Source organism: Leopardus geoffroyi, chromosome A2, assembly GCF_018350155.1.
Source record: "Leopardus geoffroyi isolate Oge1 chromosome A2, O.geoffroyi_Oge1_pat1.0, whole genome shotgun sequence".
NCBI lineage: Eukaryota > Metazoa > Chordata > Mammalia > Carnivora > Felidae > Leopardus > Leopardus geoffroyi.
The window spans coordinates 54,105,344-54,125,934 of record NC_059331.1 but is presented as its reverse complement, the minus strand read 5'-3'; the positions used below and the strand labels follow the sequence as shown (position 1 = coordinate 54,125,934).

The following is a 20,591-nucleotide window of genomic DNA, read 5'->3' as shown; positions in this document are numbered from 1 at the left end:
TGCAGGATGGTTTAGTGTTGATTTGGCTATATTTCATGGATGCAAGATGCAAAAAAAAAAAACTTCCATGCTGTTCTGCCATCTTGGCTCCTCCCCTACCAATAAATTATTAATTAAACATCATACTGTACTCAGATCTTCTTAGTTTTTAACCTGATGTCTTTTTTTTTTTTCTGCTCTAGGATACCACATGCATGGTTCCTTAGGCTTCTCTTGGTTATGACAGTTTCTCAGATTTTCCTTATTTTGGATGACCTTGACAGTTTTAAGGAGTACTATTTGGGTATATTGTAGAATGACCTTCAACTGAGATGTGTCTGATGTTTTTGGTGGTTAGATTGGGGTAATGTGTTTTTGGGAGGAAGAGCACAGAGGTAAAGCGCCATTCTCATCACATCACATCAACTATCAATACTCCATACTATCAATGTGAATTATCTCCATTAATGTTGACCTTGATCACCTGTCTTGAGATAGTGTTTCACAAGCTTCTCAACTGTAAAGTGACTTTTTTTTCCCCTCCCTTTCCACTTTCCATCTGTGCTCTTTGGAAGAAAGTCACTAAGCACAACCTACATTTTAGGGGCGAGGGGGTGTTATGCTTCTTGAGGGCAGAATATCTGCATATACTACTTTAAATTCTTTTGTGCTAGATATTTGTTTGTTCTCTCCCATTTATGTATGTACTCAATCATTTTATTTATATCAGTGTGGACCCGTGGATATTTATTTTATACTTTGGGTTACAGTGTGGTACTACTTTAATTTTTTTGCTCAAATTATTTCAGCTTTGGCCATTGGGAGCAGTTTCAGTTGGTTCTTGTATCCTTTTGACATACCTTGATCAGTGTGTGTGTGTGTGTGTGTGTGTGTGTGTGTGTGCACGTGCGTGTTGTAGCACTTCCTTATTTTCTGGTACAACAAGGTGCTTCAGACTCATCCTGTTTATTTCCTGACCCAGTCCAATGTCAGCCATTTCTCTAAAGAGTCCTGATTTCTTTTATTGGAGAATGGTATTAGAAATGAAGATTCGGGTGCTGGATGTACTTTTTGCTACTGGGGTGTCATTGGTTGTAGGCCCTCTCAGCTGACAAAGCAAGGAGCAGCAAGGACCTACTCATCGAAATACCTATAAAATTTATTTATGTAACCATTTCTATCTCTGTTAAGCTAAACATGAGTTTGTGCTAATGTCCAACTGTTTTTTTTCAACTCTTTTTTTAATGTTTGTTTATTTATTTGAGAGAGAAACAGAGAGTGAGGGAGGGGGGGAGAGAGAGGGAGAGAGAATCCCAAGCAGGCTGCACATCGTCAGCACAGAGCCCAATGCAGGGCTCAATCTCATGAACCATGAGATCATAACCTGAGCCAAAATTAAGAGTCAGGTGCTTAACCATCTGTGCCACCCAGGTACCGCGTTATTTCCAATTCTTATCCATTACCTCATGGATTATTCTAGCCTCCTTCTTTTATTTTTTAAAAATGTTTATTTGTTTTTGAGAGAGAGAGAGAGAGCAAGCAGGGGAGAGGCAGAGAAAGAGAGAGGGAGACAGAATCCCAAGCAGGCTCCATGCTATCAGCGCAGAGCCCAATGCAGGGCTCGAACTCACAACCATGAAATCATGACTTGAGCTGAAACCAAGAGTTGGATACTTAACCAACTGAGCCACCCAGGTGCCCCTAGCCTCCTTCCTTTAATTAATTGTAACATCCTACTCCAACAATAAGAAACCTGGCTTTCACCATCAGCCACTCATTACCTAGTTGTTCAGTTCCAGTGTATATGTATAGCAATAGCAGATTTGTTAACCTGTATCCCCATGGGAAACAATTTGATCAAGTATAGTATACTACTATGTATATCTTCTTTTGCCTTTGGTTTTGCACCTTCCATTCATTTCTGAAGGATTTATATCAACACTCTTCTCCCCCACTCTATTCAGTGAAGTGGTTGCATACATTTGTAATACAGTTCAATTGCTTTGTCACATTCTGTGTTCCATCCTGGAATCCCCTGACAACTCCTGAATGGTTTTATAAAATTTGAATATACCAAGATTCACTCTTTGCGCTATAAAAGTTCTGAGTTTTAAGAAATAGTATCAAGTACTCATTCTCATATAGAATAGCTTCATCATCCTAAAAAAATCCTCTGTGCTTAATCTAATTACTCCTCTTCCTTCTCCTGGTTCCCCTGGCAACCACTGATCGTTTTTACGGTATTTATAGTCTGGCCTTTTCCAGAGTGTCATATAGTTGGAAGTATACAGTATGTAGCCTCTTCAGATTGGCTTTTTTTTTTTTACTTAACAACATGCATTTAAGATTCCTTCATGTCTTTTGTGGCTTGATAGCTCAGTTCTTTTTAATGCTGAATAATATCCCATTGCACGGATGTACTATAGTTTTTTTTGTCCATTCACCTATCAAAGGACATCTTGGTTGCCTCCAGTTTTTAGTAATTATCAATAAAGCTGCTATAAACATTCACATGCAGGTTTTTGGGTGGACATGAGTTTTCAGGTCAGCTGCATAGATAGCTAGGAGTGGGATTGCTGGATCATGTGCTATAAGCTATCTATATCTTTATAGGAGATTGCCAAACTGTCTTCCAAAGTGCCTGAACCACTTTCCATTCCCACCAAAAATAAATGAGAATTTCTGTTGCTCCACAGTCTCACTAGTGTTTGGTGGTTCAGTTTTGGGTTTTTTGGTTTTTGGTTTTTGGTGTTTTTGGCCATTTTGATAGGTGCCTTGTAGTATCTTATTGTTGTTCCAATTTGCAATTTCCTTATGACAATAATGGTGAGCATTTTTTATATGCTTATTTGCTATCTCTGTATCTTCTTCAGTGAGGTGTGTTCTTATTGCTGAGTTTTAGGAGTCTTAAATGTGTCTATTTTTGGATACAAGTCCTTTACCAGAAAAGTAATTTGCAATTATTTACTCCCAGTGTGTGGCTTATATTGTCATTCTCTTAACAGTGTCTCTTGCAGAGAGTTTTACTTTTAATAAAGTAATAAGTCCCACTTTCATAGATTATTCTTTTGGTATCATATCTAATAACTCTTTACCAAACTCACGCTCATATTGATTTCCCCCAATATTTTCTTTTAGATGTTTTATACTTTCATGTTTTGTATATAAGTCTCTGACTAATTTGGGGTTAATTGTTGTGAAAGGTACAAGGTCTCTACCTAGGTTTGTTTTTCGCATGTGGGCATACTATTGTTCCAATGCCATTTGTTGAAAAAACTATCCTTCCTCCACGGAATTGCCTTTGCTCCTTTGTCAAAGAACAGTTGACTATACGTATGTGGGTCTATTTCTAGGCTCTCTATTCTGTTCCATTGTTCTACCTGTGTGTACTTTCACCAATACCATACTCTCTTGACTACTGTAGCCTTATAGCAAGTGTCGAGGTTGTATAGTATCAGTCCTCCGACTTTGTTGTTCTTCAGTATTGCGCTGGCTATTTGAGGTCTTTTGCCTTTCCATATAAAAGTTAGAATCAGTTTGTTTGTTTTAATATTTATTTATTTTGAGAGAGAGAGAGAGAGAGAGAGAGAACACACATGTGTGTGCATGTGCACGGGTGAGGGAGCAGGGGAGGGGCAGAGAGAGAGGGGGAAAGAGAGAATCGTAAGCAGACTCCACGCTGTCAGCACAGATTCTGATGCGGGGCTTGATGTCATGAACCCTGAGATCATGCTCTGGGCTAAAATCAAGATTTGGATGCTTAACCAGGATCAGAATCAGTTTGTTGATCTGAGCCCCAGAATCAAGTTTGTTGATGTCTATAATATAGCTTGCCAGGATTTTTATTAGGATTATGTTGAACCAATAGATCAAACTGGGGAGAACTGACATCTTCATGTCTACTTCATCCAGTCTACTAATGAGCCCATCAAAGCCATTCTTCATTTCTATCATAGTGTTTTTTATTTTTAGCATTTCCTTTTGATTCATTCTTTTTTTTTTATTTTTTTTAACGTTTTTTAATTTATTTTTGAGACAGGGAGAGGCAGAGCATGAACAGGAGAGGGTCAGAGAGAGGGAGACACAGAATCTGAAACAGGCTCCAGGCTCTGAGCTGTCGCACAGAGCCCGACGCGGGGCTCGAACTCACGGACCGCGAGATCATGACCTGAGCCGAAGTCGGCTGCTTAACTGACTGAGCCACCTGGGTGCCCCTCCTTTTGATTCATTCTTGAAGTTTCCATCTCTCTGCTTACATTGCCCACCTGCTCTTACATGTCGTCTACATTTTCCATTAGAGCCCTTAACATATTAATCACAGTTATTTTATTTTATATTTTTAATGTTTATTTATTTTTGAGAGAAAGAGAGAGAAGTGAGTGGGGAAGGGGCAGAGAGAGAGGGAGACACAGAATCTGAAGCAGGCTCCAGGCTCCGAACTGTCAGCCAAGCCTGAGGCGGGGCTGGAACCCACGAACCATGAGATCATGACCTGAGCCAAAGTCAGATGCTAAACCGACTGAGCCACCCAGACACCCCAATCACAGTTATTATAATACTCTGTCTGACATTTCCAATATCTGTGTCATATCTGCATCTGGTCCTGATGCTTGTTTTGTCTCTTCAAACTTTTTTTCTCATCCTTTAGCATGCCTTGTGATTTATTTTATTATTATTATTTTTTTTTTTTGTGGGAAGTCAGGCATGCTGTTTTAGTAAATAGGAACTGGGGTAAATAACCCTCTAGTGTGACTATTTATGGTAATCTGGCTAGGAGCTGGGCTGTGCCTAGTGTTTCCTGTATATATAGCTGCTAGAGGGTTCGCATTCTTCTAGCATCTTTGTTTTCATCTTCCCTGTTGACTTTGGGCTTCCCTGGATTCTCCTCCTCAGAGAGAATCTGCATCTTGCAGCTCTTTCCACCTTAATCTATTATTATTCTAGAGCCCTGTTGTGGTGTGGAAAGGGGTGGAAGAGGAGAAGCGGTTTATAATCTTATGATTAAATGTCAGTATTTCCATGCACCTGTGTCCCTGGTCTGTGACTCTTGTGCATGTTTCTTAGCTTAATTCCTCCACTTAAGTTGATGCAGAAAGGCTAGTGGTAGCTGCAGTGAGAGCAGTGTCCTTCCCCCAGATGGGATAAGGATTGGTAAAAGCCTTTTTCCCTCCAGAGCAGGCCTTTGTTTGGGAGAATACTCTGGGTGTATTTCACTACGGTTACTCTTTGCCTCCCCTGTCAGAACTGGGAGGAGATGTCTCTTGGCCCTTCATTCTGGGAATTTGGTGAAGTTCCTGGAGGTAAAACTCATGAAAGTATGGGGCTCTCCTTAAGACTGTGACCCCCAGGAGTTTTTCACTCTCATGCTAAGGCATACTCAGCCTGTGGAAACTTTTAAAAATTACCATCTCAGGATTCCTATCAGTTTATGATTCTAGTGGCTTTTGTTCGAGGTAAGCAGATCTCAGCTATGACTTTTGGTATTCTATATGGTGGGAGATATGGATCTAATTTTATATTTTTCCAAATGGTGACCCAAGTGCCTGAGCATCATTTAGTAACAAGTTTACAAATAAAAGGAGTAGTACAAGGTAGTTTATTTGTGGTGGTATAAAGCTCCGTATATTGATTTGGTGGTAGTTACATGATTGTATTCATGGACTAAAATGCATAGAAACCATGCACACAACTGCACACATGTAAAAAATTACGAAAACAGAATAAGGTGTGTAGGCTAGTTAATGGTGTTGTACCAATGTCAGTTTCCTGGATTTGCTCTTGTATTACATTTATATAAGGTGTCACCATTGGGAAAGCCTAGGTGAAGGGTATGTGTGACTCTGTATTATTTTCCCTGCTTCCTGTGAGTCTATAATTTGTATCAAAATAAAGTTTTTAAAAATCCACCTCTCCTATAGTACTTTGAGATGCCTACATTGAATTTCTTTTTTTTTTTTTTTAACGTTTATTTATTTTTGAGACAGAGAGAGACAGAGCATGAACAGGGGAGGGTCAGAGAGAGGAAGACACAGAATCTGAAACAGGCTCCAGGCTCTGAGCTGTCAGCACAGCTGAACTCATGGACTGTGAAATCATGACCTGAGCCAAAGTCGGCTGCCTAACTGACGGAGCCACCCAGGCGCCCCACCTACATTGAATTTCTTAAAGTCCAATTTGGTCAGGTGGCAAAACTGGTCCATTTATATTCATTATGATTACTGACATGGTTGGCTTAGTTTTATTCTCACTTATATTTTGTGCAATTTACCCTGCCTTTTCTTTGCTATTTCCTGCTTGTTATTGGATAGGTTGAATTTTCTTTATCCCTCCCTTCTTTTCCCTTTGATGGAAGTTGTACATTCTATTTTATTAGTTTATTTTTTTAAGTTTATTTATTTTTATTTTGAGAGAGACAGAGAGTGTGAGTGGGGAGGGGCAAAGAGAGAGGGAGAATACCAACCAGGCTCTGCATGGTCATTGCAACCCAGGTGACTGAGTCACCAAGGCGCCCCTCTAGTTTATTAGTTTAGGGATTATCTTTAACATCTAAAGACAAATTAATGATATCAAGATAATTAGGGATTATCTTTAACATTTTAACAGACAAACTTGATTTACCAAAATCCAAATTTAATTTATAAGTTAATACCTCTACTCACCTCCTGGATAATACAAGTATCTTACAATACCTTAACTTCAATATATCCAGGCTGCTGTGTATTATTGTTCATCATAAACTTGAATTCTACCTTGTATTTATACATCTCAAGTTGTGTATTATTTCAGAGAGCACTTAGATTTACCCATGTTTACCAATTCTCTTTACTAATAATTCCTTCAATTCTTTTCTTCCTTTTGTGTTCAATTTTTTTTAATGTTTGTTTATTTTTGAAGGAGAGGGAGAGACAGAGCATGACTGGGAGAGGGAGAGGGAGAGGGGCAGAGAGAGAGGGAGACACAGAATCTGAAGCAGGCTCCAGGCTCTAGCTGTCAGCACAAAGCCTGAGGTGGGGCTCGAACTCATGAGCTGTGAGATCACGACCTGAGCTGAAGTCGTACACTTAACCAATTGAGCCCCTATTTCTTTTTTCTTGATCTAGGAAATCATGAAAGTTTTTTTTTTTTTTTTCCAGAAAAAATCTGGGAATGGTAAATGTACTCACTCTTTGTCTGCCAATGTCTTTGTTAAGCCTTTGCTCTTAAATATTTAGGTGGATTTAGAATTTGAAGTTGATAGTTACTTTCTTTCCTCACTTCGAAGACATGGTTCTTTGTTTTCTGGTTTATATTGTTGCTAATTTACATGTCTGCTCTCATTATAGCTAACCTTTCCAGTATTGCCTCATGGTCAAATACTGCTACTCTGACTCTTGCCATCACCTCCACATTCCAGTTGGAATAGAACTTTCTCTTACAATCTATTGGCTGGCCACACATAGGTATTAGAGCACTCGGAAAATGTAATCTTTATTCTGGTAATCATGTGCCCAGCTATTAATCTAGAATGGGGGTCAGAACTGGTTCATTCTTGAACTTTCCACCAGTAGGTGCCCAATAGATGTCTGAAGATGGGTTTTGTCAACAAATCTTCCTCCTCACTCATACTGGTCCGTGGTCAGGGCTTAAGGTGTTGCCCGAGGAGAAGGCCCAGGCAGCGGAACCAATTTCTCTTCCCCAGACACACCCCTCTGGCCCAGGGGTTATTTCACTTGGTCCCAGGGAGGACAGGCCCCTCCCCCTAGGTCCCACTTCTGCCTGGATCTCAGCAGGGCTGTCTGCCCATCTCCTGGTACTCCATGTTGTGAGATCCCAGACCACCTCAGAGGTGCCTGGATAAATTCTTTCACTTTCTACCTCAGAACTAAAAAGAAACACTCATTGAGCACTCTCAGACACTTTTTCCTGTGGTAGGTGATTTCTCCATTTGACCTATGAAGAAGATGAGGCCCAGAGAAATTAAGCAATTTGGCTAAAGTCACACAGCTGGAGCCAGAACTCCATAACTGGAGACCTCCCAGCTCTCAGCTTTGGGCTATTTATAAGACTACACTTTTTTCTGAGATGGAGAAAGATGTTTGTGGCTTGAAGCAAACAAAGTTGAACTCTTGTTCTATCACAAATTTGAGGAGTGAATGAGGCAGGCACGGTGCTGGGAAAGGGTGGCATACCCCCAGCCTTGGGGGGAAGCCAAGGATTTAAGTGAGTGTCCCTTCAAGCCTTTACCAATGAGCCAGGCCATTTGCAAGGCACAGGAGGGTATAGAGGCAAGCTGAATAGAGCTGCAGCTTAGAATAACTACTTTGTGGGAAACTAGAGCTAAGTCTGGGTACCCTCTAGCTGTGTGAGCTTGGGCAAGTGACTCAATCTCTCTGAGTCTCAGTTCAACATCTGTAAAATGGAAATAATGACACCTACCTCAGGAAGTAAAGCTTTTGGCAGAATACCCAGCACACGGCAAGCCTGCAGTGAATGGTAGCTGTTAGTTGTTGCTGATTTATTATCATCACACCTACCGGGGAGACATACGCTGATGTGTGATGGCTGAGGGAAGGACTATGGGAATACAGGGGAGAGAGGTGGGATGCGTGAGTCAGGCCTTGAGGAGCGGGTCGTCCTCCAGGCAGACAACTGGGTGACATTCCAGACACACAGGCTTGCATCTGAACATCCGCAGGCTTCATCAGTGGGTGTCCTGGGCCTGCCCTTGATGCCCATGGACAGATGTGTCCTGTGATATCTGGGCTTGAGCTCAGTCCAGACAGCACTTGCAGGAGAGTCACTTCCCAGAGTTCTTAGGAGAATTCCCTGGCTGAAGGCCCTGTCTGCTCCAGCAGAGATGAGCTATTTCCAAACACTTGGTATTAGATCTCAAGATGCTCTCCAAAGCTTCCTTCCTTCCTCCCTTCTTCCCTCCCTCCATTTATTCTTTCTTTTCTTCCTTCCTTCTCTCCTTTCCTCCCTTCCTTTCTCCCTTCCCCCATCTCTTCTTTCCACTCTATTTGTCATGAAAGTTAACAACTCACACTTCCCTATTTACAGAGATTGTCGAGCCCCTTCTACAGAACACGACTGGACTTGCAGGTCAGACAACACCAGGACAGTTCACAGTTCGTGGCTAGTGTTTCCCGCTAGGAGTCTCCTGGTGTCCCATTGCTAAATTCTTCCATACCGGCTTTCAACAAAGACATGGAAGCCACAGTCCAGATGCTACTGAAGAACAGGACCACCTCTCAGATGCTGGGGAATGTGGGTCCAGTGACACGCTGCATTCTTAAGAACTTTTGTTATGGAAACTTCAAACATACACAGAAGTAGAAATGATTGTATAATGAACTCCCACCTACAAATCACCCAGCTTCTGCTCTTATCGACTTTAGCCAATTGTGATTCCTGTCTCCTGCTCCCACATTGTCCCCCTTGCTGAACTGCTTTAAAGCACACCTTTAAGACACAGTGTCGTAGCACTAGTAATCACTTCACTGTGCATCACCAACAGATCACGTTGTTTTTACATAACTGATGTGCTATCATCAACCTAACAAACAATAACAGTAGACCTTAAATAATCTAATATTGAATCCACATTCACACTTCCCAGATTGTGTCAAAGATGTCTATTTGCAATTGGTTTCTTAGAAAAATATATTATCATCCCCATTCTACAAATGGGGAAACTGAGGCTGCCCTCCCCCAAAGTCACAGAGTTAGTAAATAACAGATCTGTTTCATATCAAAGACACCCTGGATCTTTACCCTGCACTGCTGACTCAAAGCTTTAAGAGTCCTCAGAAAGAGAGAGTATGGAGTTGCAAAGATTCTAGTCTAGGCCAGAGGCTAACTCCTCAAAGATGGATTTCAATGACATGCTCAGGGACTTCTCAACCAGGAGCTTAGGTCGGGGGTTCTGCATGGAGGAGTAGAAAAATCCCAGCTTTGAGTTCAGGGTAACCTGGCTTTGAATCCTGACCCAGCCACTTCCCAGTTAGTTATGTGATTTGGAAATCATTTCAGCCCTCTGACCCTCAATGTTCTCGTCCATGAAATGGGGACAACGCCTCCTGATTTAGAGGGTCCATTTAACAAATGTCTCAAGGTGATTAAGACAGGCTCTGCCTTCAGGACGCCTGGGTAGTTCAGTTGGTTAAGTGTTTGACTCTTGGTTTTGGCCAAAGTTGTGATCTCGCAGACGTCGGATCAAGTGCCACGTAGGGCTTCTCGCTGAGTGTGGAGCCTGCTTGTGATTCTCTATTTCCTTCTCTCTCTGCCTGTCCCCTGCTTGTGCTCTCTCTTTCTCTCTCTCTCTCTCCAAATAAATAAATATTTGGGGGCTCATGGGTGGCTCAGTCGGTTAAGCGTCTGACTTTGGCTCAGGTCTTGATCTCGCGGTTCCTAGGTTTGGGCCCCACCTCGGGCTCTGTGCTGACAGCTCAGAGCCTGGAACCTGCTTTGGATTCTGTGTCTCCCTTTCTCTCTGCCCCACCCCTGTTCGCACTCTGTCTCTCAAAAATGAAAAACATTAAAAATAAAGACATTGATAAATAAGTAAATAAACATTAAAAAAAAAAAAAAAAAAAAAAAAAAGACAAGCCCTGTCCTCACATACGTCCATTTGGTGATTAAGCAAAAATTCACATAGAGAACCAGACTCCTGGGTGTTCATAGTAGGTACACATTCTTTCCCTCCTACACCTGCAGGGCATAATTCTGAAACCCAAGAAGTCCCTGGGTAGTTCCCACCTGCCTGAGAGATCCCGGTGGTCTCATCACAAGAATGCCAAGGGGTATTGAGGGCTGACTGTATGCAGACACTGCTCCAAGCATTGTATACAAATAGTGTCATGGTGGATAGGGACTGCCATCTCCCCATTTATATGGATGTGGAGACCGTAGCCACACGCTGTCTGTTGCCTCCAGAGTGCACGTGCTTGCTGAATCAGGCGGGCCCCCAGCTGGCAGTTCTGGAATGCAGAGAAGCCGGATGCCACGCTCATCTGCTGACCTGGCTTCCCTGGGGCCATCAGCTGTGCCCACAGGACAGTGGGAGGTTCTCTCATGAATCACCACCCCTCCCCAGCCCCCCCACAGGATAGTGAGGTCACCTAAGGAGGGAGCTGAGCTGGAGCCTCCCTTAAACCTCTGGTAGCTCTGTCTCAGTCCTGGCAATCTGCCCATGTCCGAGAGATAGGAAATGCCCTGAGGCTGTGCCTCTATCCTGTGTCAAGTTCACATACAACCAGGTGCTGCAGGAAGTAAAGTCTTCATTTGCCCCGAGAGGGGAAGTACCTTCACCTGGGATTAGGAAACAAACAGAAGGTGAAGATGTTTTTTTTTTTTTTTGAGCACCTACTATGTGCCACTCATTGAAACCTTTAAATGACAGGAAGTATTCTATAGCCCAGTAATTCTTTTTTTTTCCCCAGTAATTCTTTTTTTAAAAAAATTTGTTTTTAACATTTATTCATTTTCAAGAGACAGAGGACAAGTAGGGGAGGGGCAGAGAGAGGGGTGGACAGAATCCAAAGCAGGCTCCAGGCTCTGAGCTGTCAGCACACAGCCTGACGTGGGGCTTGAACCCGGGAACCTTGAGATCATGACCTGAGCCAAAGTAGGATGCTCAACTGACTGAGCCACCCAGGAGCTCCTGTAGTCCAATGATTCTTAAACTTGAACAGGTATCAGAAGCACCTTGAGGGCTTGTTAAATACAAATTGTGGGTCCCACCTCCAGAGTTGCTCATTCAGTAGGATTAAGGTGGTACCCGAGTATTTGCATTACTAAAAGGTTTTCAGGCGATGCTGAATCTGCTGGTCCAGGGACCATGTTTTGAAAATAACTAATCAGCTCAACTTCCTTTCCTCTGTGTAATGGTGGTTTTCAATTTTCTTCTTATCTACCTCCAGGGACAGAGGACTCATTGCCTGTTCTGCTGACCTGTCTCATTTCTGGATAGTTCTTACTGTAAAGACAGGAATTTTGTGTGTGTGCTTATGTCGAGATGAGAACTTACTCTAACTGCTCTCCTCTGTAGCCCGTTCTTTCTGCCTCTAGGCCACGGTCTCATCAGAAAGGAGCAGCTGGAAGGGAGAGACCTGCAATTTAACTGAGGGTCTCCCTCATCCCCACAGTCCACCAACCAATCCCTGTCTGTTCTACCTTCTAAATCAGGGCTGTCCAGCAGGAATAGATTGTGAGATCTATGTACCCACAAAAATTTTTAAATTTTCCAATAACTACATTAAAAATAGCAAAAAGAAGCAGGTAGAACTAATTTTCCCATATTTTATTTCACCCAGGGTATCCAAAATAATATCTTTTTAACAAGTAACCAATACAAAAATTATTAGTGAGCTCTTATATATTCTTGTGTTTCATAGCAAGTCTTGGAAATCCGGTGTGTATTTTACACTTACAGCACATCTCAATTCTGACCAGCTACATTTCAAGGGCTCCATAGCCACACATGGCTGGTGACTACTGTTTGGGACAGTGCAATGACCACTGTCCCTAGTCCTTATCTCTCCTGCCATGGCTCATGCTCGCCTGGATGCCTGCCCCTCACAGCCTCACCAATCCATAACATGACAGCCAAATTGTTGTCTAAAATATAGATTTGATCATGTCCCTCTTATGTGACTCCCCGTTGCTCTCAGGATAATATCTAGCCTCCTTGGTCTGGCTTCCAAGTCCCTGCCTCTCACTTTCCCTTCTCCCACCCCCAGCATCCCCTACTCACCTACTATACTGAATGATTCACAGATCCTCAACACAAGCAATGCCTCTTACCTCTAAGCCTTTGCACACATGGTTCCCTCTGCCTGGAATACCCTTACAATGCTTCTTGGGTTTTCCTTTCAGGTCACACAATCATTCAATAAAATTTATTGAGCACCTACTATGTGTCAGACACTGTTCTAGGTCCTGGAGCAAACAATACATAATGAGGAAATATGCATAATAAAAAACTTACAGTATGTCACATGGTGAACAATAAAGCAGGATGACTGGGAAAGGTGGTGGTGGCAGTCACCACTTTGTACAAGGTAGTCAGGGAAGACCTCTTGGAGAAGGTGACAATTTGAGTAGATACCTGAAGAAGTGAGGAAAGGAGCTAGGAAAAAGCATTTGAGGAAGAGGGAACAGCCAATGCAAAGGCCCTGAGGGTGGAACCTAACTGGAGCATTTGGGGCACAGTTTAGTGTAGCTGGGCAGAGTGAGAGAGGTCATTGAAATTAAAGTCAGAGAGAGCAAGAGGTGGGTCCCAGATGGTGGAGGGCTATGTAAGTACCTGAGTTGTTTTTTGTTTTTTGTTTTTTGTTTTTTAAGTTTATTTGTTTATTTTGAGAGAGCAAGAGAATGCGATAGAGTGGGGGAGGGGCAGAGAGAATGGGAAAGAGAGAATCCCAAGCTGACTCTGCCCTATCAGCACAGAGTCCAACACAGGGCTCAATCCCACAAACAGTGAGATCATGACCTGAGCCTAGATCAAGAGTCGGGCACTTAACTGACTGAGTCACCCAAGTGCCCCAAGAATTTGAGTTTCATCCTGAATGAGGTGGGGGTCCTGGGAGGGTGCTTAGCTGAGGAGGGACATGAGCTGACTTGGTTTTTAACTGGATCCCTCTGGTTGTCACAATTAGGACAGCCACTGGGCTAGAGGCAGGAGCAAAGAGACTAGGGATCATGTTGGCTGGACCAGGGTGGCTGCCATGGAAGTAAAGAGAGGAGGCTGGATTTGGGATATGTTGAAGGTGGGGCCAACAGGGTTTTCCAGATATGTCAGACAGAGTATGAGAGAGCAAAGAGTCAAGGATGACTCTGAGATTTTGGCCTGAGCTTAGCATTGAAATGACTCCTCTTCCAGGAAGCCCTCCTGGGAACCCACAGCTCCCTGGGCTGTGCCCTCATGGGGCCTGTCATGGCCTGTCTCTATCTGGCCCGGGTGCTCCCCTGGGCAGTGTAGGACTTGTTTACTATCCTGTTTCCAAAGTGTTCAATAAGTGAGTAAGAGGCAGAGGCAGACTGAGCTGGGGTTATTCTTGGCCTCAGTGTAGGAGGTCAGGCCCCACCCCTCACCCCCGTGGGACCTGTGTTTTCCTGTCTGCACACAGCAGTGGATATTCTAGCCTTGGACCAGTTTCCTCACCAGGAGAGGGCACTGCCAGTTCCATTCACAGGAGACCCCCAGTCCTCTGAACCCCGGGCCTCCTGTCCTGCTGCCTGCCCAATCTCACCCCTTGGGAAAGCATCGGGTTGGCCCACATGGCTGCATCCTGAGTCAGTCTCACCCTTGAGGTGGAGGTGGGATCTGGGACACACCCCACCTCCTTCCTGCCCAGAGCTTGGCCCAGCCAAGGGCAGTGCAACTACCCCCTACATCACCGCCTCCTGAGTCAGCAGTCATGGCCATGCCCAGGGGGTGGGTTTGGGGGTTTAGCTGCTCCAACTGCTGTGCCTGGGGTGTCATGAGCAAGACTCAAGTCAGACAGGAAGGCCTGGGCCCCCTGATAGCACCAGCAGGAAGGAATGCCACCCTGGTGAGTGAGTGGGGCCCAGGGCAACTCATGCCCCGCCCCCTCCCTGTCACTGGGGTGTGGCCTGGCCTCTCCTGCCTCCCTCTTCCCCTGCCCAGCCTGGCATCGGCACAGTCCACACACTGCTCTCCTTGCAGCCAACACAGGCCTCCCGACCACAGGTAATGGGACATGTGCTGGGTGAGGGGCAGGGTGAAGGGTTAGTTTTCAGAACAGCCTCTTCCACCGGCTGACCTGTTGTGGTTCCTAGGTGGGCCTGGACTTGAACCCCAGCTCCATGCCTTCCTGGCTGGGTGAGTGCCTCCGTCTCCATCTCTGGAGGTATTGGGGGAGGATGACAAATATTCACCTCCCTGGGTTGTTTTGAGGCTTCAGCCAGCCCGTAGCAGGTGACTGACTCCTGATTCTGTTGCTCACTTGCTGCAGGACCTTCAAAAACCCCTTGGTGCCTTTGAGCCTCAATTACCCCATTTGTGAAACGAATATCCAGACTAGATCTCTAAAGGCTTCGCCCACTCTGCCCTTGTGGAACCAAACACTTGGGAGAACAAAGATGTTTCCCCCCAAAGCATCCCGGTCTCTGTGCTTTGCCAGCAGGTGAAGGCAGCTGCTATCTAGACACTTCCTTCGGAGGCGCCCTGGGTCCTCTGGCCAGGCCCGGTAGACTGGAGAGGGTGAGGAGGCCAGTCCTCTGCCTTGGGCTCAAAGGCACCTTTGGGGAGAAAATGCTGAACAGGCAGAGCCAGGCCTTGGGGGAGGGGAGGCCTGCTCCCTTCAGAGAGGCTCACCCAGGTGGCTTGGCCTGGAGGGAGCCCCACCCACCCCAGTCTCGCCTCCCCCGACTTGCCCCTCCAGTGTCTGGAGCCCCCTCTGCTGGGAGCATCCCAAGCCCCTCCTCAGAGGCAGCCTTCCGGCTGGAGGCCCAATCCATTTTCTTTTTAAGGGCTACTAGAAAGATGACAGTCATGTGCTTATTATTTTATACTGCTTTGTTTAGAAATTGCCAGAAAAGTTGAGTCAGGAGTGTGTGTAAGGGAAGTGTGTGGTGTGTTTTGTTTGGGGTCCAAACCGTGGAGATCTATACATAATGGGACCTACCCCCACCCCCTCCCCCTGTCTCTGAAACTCCTAGAACTCGGCTAGTGTAGCCCTCTAAAATGCTAGGGTACCTGTGCTTTGAAATCCTCTCCAGGCTACCGTTTCAGAGAGATCTCTCTCACGCACTGGCTCCACACCAGGGATGTGCTGGGCATGGTGCTGCCAGAGGCCTTATTTCACTCTTAACAGCAACCCTGTGTGGGAAGTCCTCTTTTTCTCTTCAGTAACAACTTTATTGAGACATTATTCACATGCCATCAAGCTCCCTTTTAAAGTGTACAAGTCAGTGATTTTTAGTATATTCACAGAGTTATGCAACCACCACCACTTGTATCTAATTTAGAATTTAGAATTTTTATCATCCCCAAGTAAACCCCATACCCTTTAGCAGTTAACCCACATTTCCTCCTTCCTCTGGCAACCACTCGTCTACTTTGTGGATGATCTCTATGGATTTGCTCATTCTGGGCATATTATTTAAGTGGAATCATACAGTAAGTGATCCTTTCTGACTGGCTTTTTTCACTCAGCATCACGTTTTCAAGGTTTATCCTTGCTGTCACACGTCATCAGTCCTTCGTTCCTCTTTGTGGTTGAATGGCGTTGTGTGATTATATCACGTTTTGTTTCTTCATTCATCAGTTGATGGGTTGTTTCCGCTTTGTGACTGTTGTGAATAAAACTGCTGTGGCCGTTCGTGTACAAGTTTTTGTTACAATCCCACCAACTCTACAGGAAGTCTCCAAATTTTCCACACCCTTACCAGCACTTGTTATTATCTGGACTTCTTATTGTAGCCATCTTAGAGGGTATGAAGTGAGACCTCACTGTGGTTTTGTTTTGTTTAAGTTTTATTTATTTCGGTATTCTCTACACCCAGTGTAGGGCTCAAACTCACAACCCTGAGATCAATAGTCTTATGCTCTTCCAACTGAGCCAGCCAGGTGCACCTCTCATTGTGGATTTGATTTACATTTCTGTATTGATGACATGTGGAACAGCATTCCGAGTACTACTGACCATTTCTTTAGAGAAATGTCTATTCAAATCCTTTGACAATTTTATTTTAAATTAAATCTTTTCTAAGTTTATTTATTTATTTTGAGAGAGAGAGAGAGAGAGAGCACAAGCGGGAGAGGAGTGGAGAGAAAGAATGGGAGGCAGAGAATCCCAAGCAGGCTCTGCACTGTCAGCACAGAGCCAGACCTGGGGCTCGAACTCACTAACCGTGAGATCCTGACCTGAGCAGGAACCAAGAGTCAGAAGCTTAACAGACTGAGTCACCCAGGCGCCCCCTTTTGACGATTTTAAAATGAGGTTGTCATTTTATTTTTGAGTGGTAAGCATGCCTGTTTTTCCAAGGGAGGTTTCTGAGGCTCTGAGAATGAATGTGGTATGTGGTGATCTCAGTCAGTGGAAGGTAGTGGTGGGAACTGAATCCAGGTCTGTCCGACATTCATGAGCAAGCAAGCTCCTTCTCTCACTCTGGATGACTGCTTTCTGGTGTTCACTGTTGCCAATTGCATGTGTGAGGGGCGGGAGAGGGGGAAAGAGAGAAACAGGAAAAAAGATGGAAAAGAGAGAGAGGAGACAGACAGTGAAACTTAGATGACAGAATGAGAAAGGAGGCTGGATTGGCTTTGGCTGTTTTTATCTATTTACCTAGATATCTAGTTATTTATTTGAGAGAGAGAGAGAGAGAAAGTATGTGCAAGGGGAGGGAGGAGTGGAGGTGGAGAGGGAGGGGCAGAGGAAGAGGGAGAAAAAGAATCTTTAAAAAAATTTTTTTAATGTTTATTTCTGAGACAGAGAGAGAGAGAGAGAGAGAGAGAGAAAGCATGAGCAGGGGAGGGACAGAGAGAGGGGGGAGACCCAGAATCCAAAGTAGGCTCTAGGCTCTGAGCTGTCAGCACAGAGCCAAACATGGGGCTCAAACCCACAAACCATGAGATGGACACCTAACTGGATGCCTAACCGACTGAGCCACCCAGGTGTCCCAAGGGAGAGAAAGAATCTTAAGCAGGTCCACGTTCAGTGTTCAGAGCTCAGTGCAGAGTCCAATGTAGGGGCTCAGTCTCATGACTGTGAGATCATGACCTGAACTGAAATCAAGAGTCAAATACTTAACCGACTGAGCCATCCAGACGCCCCTGGCTCTGGCTGTTTAAATAGGCACCCACCTTGGAAAGTCAGAGCTGGGGAAAACCTTTACAGAGTTTTTGGTTTCTTCGCATTAATCTGCAAACACTGGGGCAGGGAGGGGCTCTAAAATTTTTATTGGGGGCTACACCGCCCCCCCTAATTTTTCTTTGTTCCTAAATCTGAAACAAATCTGATTCAACCCCATAACCCAAACAGGGAGCAGTGTCCCCTAGTGTCTCGCTGGGTTTAAGGATCTGGAGCCGTGGTTGTCACACTTTTTGATTGCATACGCTTCTCCAGAAAAATGCTTTAGGCACCCCCAACAGATACATATTTACTGACTTAGAAATTACATACAAGTACGTGATGATTGACTAATGTCTAAAGGCCCAATATACACTTGGAATGAAATTAATCACGGACAATAGTGGATGGGAGTCCACCTCTAGAGTAGTTTTTCTGTTCTTATGTCAGTTGGCAATATACTGAGCGTATGAGATCCCATTCGTTGTTGTTTTCAGTTGGTAAGGTGGCTGACGCAAGACTTGAGCGGCCGGCGGTCTGTCCCGCACTTTTCCTGCTGCCTGCTTGTATTTTCTCGATTGGCGTTATCTCCATCCTCAGTTTCTCTGCAGGGCTCTTTGAAGCCATTTGTCCATTCCGTGGAGGCTGATTTGCTTAAAATGCATTGTTTAATCTTCAGATCTATCCAACCTGGCATCACAATGTATGGCAGTAGGCTGAAGGTAGAGAAACGAAAGACAAGGCCACAGCTTCCCGCTGGCCCTGGGAACCTCCCCCTTAGTAGACATGATGTTCAGTATCTGGTATACAGCTGGGGGTGCACATCAAGGTTGAACTATATACTGTTTAACTGTCTTTAGTCAAAAGTTAAGTAGAGAGACATAGACTTTGGAGATTATAATTTGAAAGACTAATAAGTTCTGAGCTAAGGACATCTAAGCCAACCTCTGCCATTCCTCAGCTTGCCACCTCTCCTGGCAGGGTGCTCATGACCACCCAAAGTAGTGCCCTGCTCCTCTAGCCACTTCTCCTGGGTCTGATCTTAATACCCCCCCCCCCCAAATCCCCTGGATTATCTCTGTTTGTCCAGACTCTATTCTGTTCAAAACCTAGGATCGAACCTAGGATGGGAGATGGTGAGATATGGGTCACCTTCTTCATGGTAGGCTCTGTGCTTCTGTTAATGTGACCTAAGGCTGTGTTAGCTTGGCTCTGTAGCTCTATCGCCTTGTTGGCTCATACTACACTTCAACAAACATTGATTATGAACTTACTGTGTGCTAAACATCAAGTTAGATGCTTGTGCTAACATTTATTTACCTTTCAGAGGGTCTTTTAAAAGTCCTAGGTCTTTCTCTATGAACATCCTCTAAGCTGGGCTCACCCACCTTCTTTCTGCACACTTGATGTTGTCGCGTTTTAGCCTAAGTGCCACCCTGCACTGCTCAGAGGCAACCTTAGGCCCTGGCTGCTTTGTTGGGTATGCTGTGGCCAAAAGAGTCACCTAGATTCATGACAGGTCTGTCTGGCTGTGGTCAGCTGGCTGGGCAGCACGGCTTGTCGTCCCACCACTAAACTGCCCGGATGGACTTGGGACAAGATGGTGGAAGAGGTGCATGCTGCGGCGTCTTCCTTCTTACTCTGTGAGGTTCCCTCCATGCTTAGACTTCAGACTCAGATCTGAGTTCATAGCCAGATGCCCCACTGTGTGACCTTGGGCAAGTCCCTTTCCTTTTAAGGGCCTCGGTTTTGGTCTCTCAGTTACAATTCTGTGGGATTCTAGCTTGGAGAAAGGGAGAGACGGCCAAACCTGGGGAGCTGGGGTGGGTAAGGTGAGCCTGGGGCAGGAAGGGGGAGGGTGCTGAATGAAGAAAAAGGAGTGTGAACAAGTAACATAAAAGAAAGAAGGAGATGCTAAAGAAACTTTGCCAGCCTACCATTTCTTTAAGCTCTTAACTTTAGTATTTTATGACTTCTTTTTATGAAGCCCTTTGTCTAAGCCAGGGGCTAGAATATAGTAGAGAGCAAGAAAAACATGATTTTTGTTCCCAGGGAGCTCAGAATTAGCATTCTTTTCATCTCAATGCTCCCAGCAACCCTGCAAGACAGTGACGCTGATCCCCATTTTACAGACAGGGAAACTGAAGCTCAGAGAGGTAAAGTGATTTACCCAAATTCACAGAGCGGGGGAGCAAAGTGATGAAGCATGACCTGAGTGGGCTCTGTCAGACCCCTTTGCTGCATTGACTTAATCAAGATACCCTCAGTATAATGTCCTGGCTAAGGGCATGATAATTTTATCATGAACTTTCCTATCTACAACCCCATACGAGCTCCAAAATGTGAATAACACATTATTCTCTGTCTTGTAGATGAGAAAAAGAACCTAGAGGGGGGAAGTGATGTACCTGAGGGCACAGAATGGGTTAGGGGCAGGGCCAGGACCAGGCTCTTGGTCTCATGAGAGCTGACTCAGTTTCCTCTCCCAGCCCCTGCCCTGGGGCTGCTGAGAGGATTAACCACCCACACCTTGGGATCCCAAAACTGCTGATAAGCTCTGCCCCTGGCTTCTGAGGGTCTGTTTCTGATTCATTGCCTTCTCCAACTGTCCCGATGGAGGAATGGAGGAACTCTGGACTTGGGAATTGGCACTGTCCAAAGTGGGCAGCGACAGGGCCCAGGCCTGGACTTCAGGATGGAAAGGCTGACCCTGGGCATGTCAGGGACTGAATCAGATGGCATTTCCCAAAGCTGTGCCAAAAGACATTGAATGACATTCTGGGGAAAAGGACAATGCTCTTGCATAGTTTGGGGAAG

The 20,591-nt window shown here is 44.8% G+C and overlaps 1 protein-coding gene across 8 annotated transcripts in view; it reads left to right on the top strand.

Annotated features, from left to right (window-relative positions):
• TMEM40 (transmembrane protein 40) overlaps positions 1 to 20,591 on the top strand; it is a 66,060-nt gene that overhangs the window by 12,939 nt on the left and 32,530 nt on the right. The window contains exon 1 of one of the 8 annotated variants that reach the window (XM_045493863.1): positions 14,481 to 14,671. The exons of the other annotated variants lie outside the window; for them this stretch is intronic. The gene's annotated coding sequence lies outside the window, so the exon portion shown is untranslated. Of the gene's footprint in view, positions 1 to 14,480; positions 14,672 to 20,591 lie in introns of those variants that run through there. 8 annotated transcript variants of the gene reach the window in all.